Below are 7778 nucleotides of genomic sequence, written 5' to 3' on the forward strand. Positions count from 1 at the left end.
TTTTAATGTATACATTAAATATGTACAAATGTATATAAATATACATTTATATGTTAAACAAATTTATACACATTTAATATGTACAATTCTACCTCAGTAATGCTGTTTCAAAAAAATAACAAAAGATGGTATTTAGAGGAGCAACAGCATGAAGCTTTTACCACCTTGAGAGATGAAAGGCAAGAGTTGGAAAAACTGTTCCCAAAATTTGTGAGAACTTGGAAGTGGGCCCGCCCCAAAGGAGAGCTGGTCATCCTGGGATTCAGAAATTACCCAAGATGTGGCTCTGGAGCAGGAAAGGAATGGAGGAGATATCCCCAACCTTTCTTCTCCTCACTTACATCCATTCATATTTCTCTTCAACTGAACTCAAAATGAAGCTAAGAGAGCCTGGGAGATGCAGTGTGAATGGGGCAACCTCCCAAGGCGCAGAACAATTAAAGAGCAGAAAATGAAGCAGGATATGTGAACAACAGAATGACTAGCATATCCTGTATGTTAGTCCTGCCTTCCTAGGACCGTGAATGCCTTGTTTTACACTAAAATATCCATACAAGAGTCCATAAGTAACCCTTTGTGTTTCCCTGCTTAATAAAATAATTGTCTACCTGAGCCAACTGTGTTTGTGGTTTTATTTTAAAGAGTTACTGAGTGAAGAAAACTTTCAGATTGAATCTGATGAATGGCATTACAATAATGCAATCTTGAGGGTTCTTCTCAGTCTTTTCTAAATCCTTCTGATTTTGTTCAGGTTTATACTTTCTGTGTTTGTCCTCAAGCTGAAATGAAGATTTAGGCCTTGCCTTAGTGACCCCTATTGGTCAGTAAGATGAATTTGCCTATTTATCAGGGTCAGCTCCATGGCCAGAGTTGATTTTGGTCTCATGTGCCTTAATTTTGAACTGTAGTTTATGTCTTATTCTGTTTGTCATCATCTCTCAAGAGCTTTACCAGAAAAAAAAATATAAATCTCATCCACTAAGGCAGAAAAATGGATTGGACTTTCCCATTTGATGTTTTATGCATTGATGTTCCTTATGTTGTCCCAATTTTCTCTTCATGAGAAACTTGATATAAAGCAAAACCTTGAGTCCCAATTTAGTTCGTAGTGTGATCAAAATAGCATGGAGCTGACATCTGCATTTTCAGGTCTGATTCAACGATCGGTGGTGTGATTATAGGAGAGGTACTTTATTCTTCTATGTCTCAGATGATGCATCAATAAAATATGAGAATTGAACTGTTTTATATTTAATATTACATTCAGTTTCTAATATTCTTAATCAGGAACTGAAGGTTATCAAAGGCTTTTTCTTCCAGTCAATACCCTGTAATATGAACAATGAAAAAAAAAGAGGTGACATTGCATTATAAAATGATTTTTATTTCCAGATAAAACGTTGTTAAATCATTCTTTCAAACACTGTTCTCTTACCTGATTTTAAAAATAAATAAATAAAACACACTGAGAAATAGGTCATTGAACTTCTGATTTTTCTTTTTCCTGTAGGGAAAAGTTGTTTCTTAAAGTTTGTTCATCCTCCCTGTTCAGCTGAACCAAGTCAATTTATTATCTCTTTCAGCTAAGTACCAACATTTTATTGCAGTGACTGTGATGATCACAGTGTCATAAGTTTGACTGATGCCCTCATTATAAATGATGGTGTAAATATTCACCAAAAGTTCAGGAATGATGAGAAGAAACTCTTTGTGCCACTTGGCATCAAAAGATCTTAAAAGCAGATAAAATACTGGGGTCAGGAAAAAATGGCAGTAAGAAAGAGAAGAGAATGGAGAGTAATGAGAGATGAGAGATCCTCAGGCAAGCAGTAGGATTCTTGCTGTTTAAACTGACTTAATATGAAAGAGATAATAATTCCTAGCCCATTATACTTAACTGTTTTTGCATTTTCCTGATTACTTAGAACTATTAAGGTTGTGTTAAAAATTATTTTAAAGTAATACTCTTTTCAGTAAAAATCTCTCATTGAAAGGATCTTATGTGGTCATTAAGTATTTTAGGCATTTCAAAAACAAACATAAATCATAGCCAGACATTGCTATTTGGAACTGACCCTAATAAACTGTCAAGAGAATTTGGTCTAGAGGCTGATGATTAAACTTACTTTTGCTTTCTTTGGCTCCTTATTTTCCTTAAGAAACTTTCTAAGGGTTATGGGGCATGTCTCCCTAGAATCTATTCATTTTTTTTCCCCAAATTTCAATTTACTTCTTTATATTCTTGGAGTTTATTATTAGAACCAAGCTCTCCCATGGGGATTGAGAGCAGCACATTAGTTTTAATGAAAGGGCTAAGACCAGTAGCCCTTTCTTATTATACGAAATTGATAATTCTCAAATGCTGTGGGCTTTCCTTTTCTCAGTCAATCTCTGGAGGGATCAATGAGAGGTTAAGCAATATTGGAGGATCTTGGCATCTACTTTCCTAAGAAAGCAGTAGAACAATTTCAGTTGTAGTTGTGGAAAAGTTTTTCCTTCTTCCCTTCTAGGTTCTTTGGCTGGTCTAATTAAATTGTTAAAAAATAGATTAACAGAAGAAAAACAAACACAGAAGATTAATAACATATATACCTCCTGTATACATGTGAGAGACCCAGGAAAACTGAGTAACCCCAAAATGGCCAAAGCCAGCACCTTAAATACCATCTTCCCCTAAAAGAAAAGATGTTGGGGGTGGGGAGTCAGTTATAAGAGGTGACCAGGAAAAGCACAGTAAACAGAGGGTAAGGTTGTTAACTCAAAGTCCTGGCCTTCTTGATTGGTAAGAGTTCCTAGAGATTTAATCCTCCTTTCTTACTGGTCCAGAGAGGGAGATACCCTTTCAAATGGAGATTTTTCTTAGAGATGTAAATGTTTTTTAGAGAAGGGTAACTAACATCTACTCACTTTTCACAGTTTCACCTGTGTCTGCTGCTTAAAAATAACCAGCTTAATATAATCCCCATGCCAAAACACATTTTGAGGTGGCAAATTCTGCTCCCCTTCCTATGAAACTTTAAATGAAAAGTTTCATAAACAAGCAGCTGAGTTGCTCTATCTCATTGAACCAGTCTGTTAGTTCTGAGAATTGGTCAGTTCAGTTGAACAGTCGTGTTTCATTTCAGGAGGTGGTCTTGCAGGTGGGCCCCCAAAGTTAGGCCTATATTGTACAAGCAATCAGAAAAATTAATAAGAGTCATTTCTAGGGGTGCCTGGCTGTGTTGGTTGGGAAGAACGTGCAAACTTTTGATCTCGAGGTTGTGAGTTTGAGCCCCATGTTGGGTGGAGAGTTGATTTAAAATATTTTTTTAAGGCATTTCTATGGAAACAGAAGAAAAACAACAAAGGTTAATGGTTGGAGTAAATTATAAATCCGGTGTCTGCCAATTGAGAAGATTTCTAGATGTCAGGCTCAAAGCATCTTCAGATGGATTAATGGCAGGCAATGACAATCAGACAGATTTTCCTGGTTTGCGGTTTGAATGCCTCTGATGATGTCATTGAGTTTACCAGTAAACTTTCCGAGTGGCTCATAGAGCAACAGGAAAGAAGTAGATTGTCTAAACATGAGCTATTGTGATTTCTCTGAAGTTTTTATCAAATCATCTTTCTTCACTTAGAAGGGCTTCAGGAAAAAGGGCAATTTTAGTTCCCAGTGATTCCAAGTCAAAGGAGGGGAGAAAATTGAAAACGTTAGTTTGAAGATTTGTAGCCAGATGAGGAAACTAAGAATTTAGGATCTAGTCCAGTTTGCACATAAATAACAAAACCTCAAAGACAATTAACATGACTTGAAGTAACAGGACTAGAATCTGATATCCAAACAAGTATTATAGTTTCTAGTGAAGCATAATTTTTCTATCTACAATCATCTTAATTTTTACCAAAGATAATTATGGAAAAACTAATTTGTCAAATAAGCCTAGTCTTAATAGATTTGGCTTGATTATTTACATAATTGCAGTAAGAATAGCAAGTGATCATAAAATTGCAGGCTCTTTTAAATCTGCTTTACTGGGACTTTTCATAAGGAATCTCAGATTGGACTTCTAAAAGCCCCCTGAGGTCAGGAAACCAAGTCAAGGACTTGCCATCAGACTTGCCTGCAATACCTGTAGATGTGGGTGAATTCCTCTTTTCTAGTTCCCTCAAGTATCCTGGGGTTACTGTATCTCCTCGGAAGGGACCTTCCTTATTCACCTGGTTAGGTTATTGGGAACCTTGTAATAAGCAAGGTACCAGGCTGTTTTTCTGAGGGGCTTTATTGCCTGCATAAAGTCCTTAAAACTGTCAGGCATATCTGATTCTATGCACATCCACAAATTTGACATTCTAGTGCAAAACCTTGAAAATATAACCAGCTTCCAATTGTGACCTGTTACAAGAAGAATGGATTCTTACTGAACTTACATAAATAACTATATTGCTGTGAATATAACAGTAGTCACGGAGAAGTTCCAAATTCTGGTGGGATCAGGTAGGGAGAAAAAGATAAATGTTTCATCTTTGTTCACAAAGGTGTATCTTACACCAAATTGCTCTAAGTCATAGATACCTTAAGAGAAAAGAGAAAAGAATGTTTCAAACAAAATGTCATAAAAATGATAATCATCTCATCAATTCATTCAGTCCCATGTAATTAATTCTTGTTCTGCTTGATTCCAGTTTTTCTGTCAGTTCTTGAATTCTTACCCAGTTCATGGTGTGATCTTAAAGTTATCCTGAACCTTGTACTCAGGGTTTTTTCTGTGAGTCTCAGAGAAGGCGAAGCTCTTTTGCAGAAGCTTCAGGGTAAAACAGTAACAGTAAATGACAAAACGCTTGAAAATGGCCATGATTAAAGACCTGATAAGAGTCCATTATAATGCAGTTAACAAGGGAATTTACTTATTTCTGTGCCATATAACACTTCAAGACAATAACTAGAATTATAAGTTGTAACATGCCAGGACATATGAGATTTCTAGGAGTTTCATACAGTTTCTAGAACATTACATTAAGAATATATATCCATACAAATATATTCTAAAAAGGTTTAGTATCACTTATTCGACAGTGTTTTTCATGTAATTAACATACCAAATGAGCCTAAGTAGTGTAACATCTTTCTTTCTGTAAGGAGCAGATATTTTGAGATGTTCCAGGGAACATTTATAAAATCCCAAAGTTAGTTCAAGGTGAAAAAAACTTCATTTAGAATTTGATTTTGGGAAATTTGTCAAAAATATCAAAAGGTTTGGACACTTGATGCAAGAAGATCACAGATCATTATGAAATAATAATTATCCATTGAACTAAAGTGACAATAAAAGATTTCAAAGGCAAATACAGAAAATTACGTAACTATCAGCAAAACTTAGCACTTTTAATGTTAAGAAGACTCAGTTTTTCTAAATAATCAAAGACCTGATGATAAAGAGATGCAGGAATTTATTTTGATGAAGCACAAAATCTTTGCTTTCTAGGCAGATTACTTAAAAAGTAAAGAAAAACTTTTCACAATCTCTTATGAGACATCAGTAGTTCAAGAAAACTTTGTGCTTTTAGCAGATGAAGGGAAATAAAGTTTTAGTTTTACATAAATACACTATTGACTTTAAAGTTTATTTTTAAAACCCTTATAATAACAATTCAATTTTAGCCACCTTGATTACACAAGGTAAAACTTTTTCTTTCTTCCCAGCTTCCTATTTAATTTGTCCTTTATTTTCCCCTTTCCCAGTTTGAAATAACCAGTTTTACTTTGGGACAAATTTACTTTCTTTTCTCTTAACAAAAATGCATCTCTATACCTCATACCTTTTCTTATCCAAATAGAAATCTGATTTATCTTGCACACAGAGTTTTTTCCCTCATTATTTCTACTGGCTTTGATCATATATATTAGAAATTTTATTCCTTAGTAACCTTAATATCCTTTTTAAAAAAAGATTTTATTTATTTACTTAGAGAACAAGCAGGGAGAGGGGCAGAGAGAGAGGGAGAAGCAGACTCGCTGCTGAGCAGGGAAACTTATGTGGGGCTCCATTCCAGGACCCTGAGCCCAAGACAGACGCTTAACTGAGCTACCCCAGGCACCCCCTTAGTAACCTTAATTTCTAGTGGTAACTAAATAGTAAGCAATTGTGAGCTGTCACACCAGTATTCTTTTAGATTGGCAAATTTATGAATATATTTTATAATTTTTAGAAGGATATGCTTTTTAATAGTGCAGTCTTTTAATGTGACATAAGACCTGTTTACTAATTGACTCAGTTATCTTTAGTTTCTCTGCAATAAGCCAAAAGTAGATAAACCTGTGTTCAGTAATTAATGTTTCACTATTTTATTTGGAAATAATTTAGATAGTCAATAAATTTCCATCATTTAACTTAACTTAGCAGAACTCTAAAGTTTCATGTTACTGAAAAGATTTTGGAAGCTATTTTTAAGTACACAAACCATAAAATATAATTATTGCTAAATAGTTGACCTAAAAACTCTTATCTCACTTATATCTATCTAAACCACGTGCTCCCAACTATAATATTTAGACCACAGCCAAAAGCTTCAAGATATTAGACAAAGTCAGCTGTCATTTCAAGCTGTTTTTCTTGCTGACAAATGTTGTAAGATATTAACATGAGCTTATTTGACTAATAGGCAGAATAAAAGTTGTATGTCTACATTGTATTCAGTGTTGATAACTCTGAACCAGTGAACTTACAGTAGCTTTAATACTGAGTGTTTTCTAGATCACATGAAACCGAAACACATTTGGATTAGTTTCTATTTTATTTCTGAGAACTTTAGGAATACTTAATTTATAAGCATTTAATTTTAAGCCAATTAAATAGAATTCTTGACAAATTAATTGTGGCAATGCCATGTGGAGGTAGAAAAATGTCACACATCTATAAAATAAATATATAGACACACGTAAACTTACAGATACAAACAGATCTTATACTTCCATTTCAAAAATTTTAGCCAGAAAAAAATAAAATAAAATTTAGGCCAGAAGATGGGTATAAAAATGCAAAAATTATTAGTTTATAAAAGAGCCGTTGGATCCAAACTGTGTTTTTGGCAGATGGAATAAATTAATGTTACCTGCTTAGATGGCTGAAGTTTGTTCTACTCATATTTGTGGGGAAGACATTTGAGATTCTTCATTACCCCAATTTCCAAATATCCCCCCCTTCTTTTTTTTTCTTCTGATGAGAAACATGTCCCTAAAGTTTGGCTGTTAGGTCCTCGAGTAGGTGGGAGTAAATATGTATATGACAGAGGCACAGAGAAAATATCCAAGTTTTCCCCCAAAGAATTTCGAGGTGTATTTGCCTATTATCAAGGTTTAGAATAATTAATACTAAAATTCTTCCCTTCCTAAGTGCAAGAAAATTATGTTTCCAATGTCCTGATATTTTACAATATCTACAAAGCATTTAAGAGATAAATAGGGGAGGTTTTGGGATTGGTAAGGATAGGTAAGCTTTGAATTGCTTTTAGAGACACACTTCTGGTTCTGTAGAGATTTCCAAAACAAAGACAGTTATTTGCAATTACCCAAAGAACTGGATTGCAGTCTGAATATCAAGGAGCAGACCTGCCCATCCAATTAAATTATCTTCAGTTTGTTTTTAAAGTCAGGGAGAAGACTTCCATTCCAACCAAAGTGGGAATTAAAAGATATCTGTGCTCTAGAATTTCAGGGTTTAATGCATTATGTCTTCAAGAAGTCTACACAAAGTATTTAACAGAGGCTTTCAGATGCTCTCCTTTATGAATGCATACTT

The sequence above is a fragment of the Ursus maritimus genome, assembly GCF_017311325.1.
Source record: "Ursus maritimus isolate PB19 chromosome X unlocalized genomic scaffold, ASM1731132v1 scaffold_X1, whole genome shotgun sequence".
Lineage (NCBI taxonomy): Eukaryota > Metazoa > Chordata > Mammalia > Carnivora > Ursidae > Ursus > Ursus maritimus.